Raw genomic sequence first — 810 nt, 5'->3', positions numbered from 1 at the left:
GGCTGCATCTCATTGCTAGTTTTACTTGATCTTATTGCTGCGTTCAACATTATAGATCATGGCATATTCATAGATCGATTACAAAACTATACAGGTATTCAAGGGCAGGCTTTAAGATGGTTTATATCCTACCTGTCTGATCGCTACCACTTTGTTTATTTAAATGGGGAGTCATATCAATTATCACCAGTAAAATATAGAGTGCCACAAGGATCTGTCCTAGGTCCTCTGCTATTTTCAATATACATGTTGTCCTGTGGTAATATTATTAGAAAATACAGGATTAGTTTCCACTGTTATGCTGATGATACTCAACTATATATCTCAACAAGACCAGATGAAACTTCTAAATTATCTAAGCTAACAGAGTGTTAAAAATGTAAGAGATTGGATGACCAATAATTTGCTCCTATTAAATTCGGATAAGACAGAGAAATTACTTATTGGACCAAAAAGCAGAACACAGAATCTCGTGGATTACAATTTGCAACTAGACGGATGTACTGTTACTTCCTCTACAGTCAAAACTCTGGGTGTTATATTAGACATCAACTTGTCTTTTGAAAATCATATTTCCCATGTTACAAAAACATTCATGGCATTCTTCCATCTTAGAAACATAGCCAAGCTACGAAACATGTTACCTGTTTCTGATGCAGAAAAGCTAGTTCATGCATTCATGACCTCTAGACTGGACTATTGTAATGCACTGCTAGGTGGTTGTCCTGCATCCCTGCATCTTAAGATACAGGTAGTCCAAAATGATACATGTAGTCCAAAATGCAGCGGCTAGAGTCCTTACCAGGTCAA

This window comes from Sinocyclocheilus grahami, unplaced genomic scaffold (assembly GCF_001515645.1).
Source record: "Sinocyclocheilus grahami isolate Dianchi unplaced genomic scaffold, SAMN03320097.WGS_v1.1 scaffold836.1, whole genome shotgun sequence".
In the NCBI taxonomy this organism is placed as follows: Eukaryota; Metazoa; Chordata; class Actinopteri; order Cypriniformes; family Cyprinidae; genus Sinocyclocheilus; species Sinocyclocheilus grahami.
The sequence above is the reverse complement of the archived record's forward strand: the minus strand, read 5'-3'. Positions refer to the sequence as shown.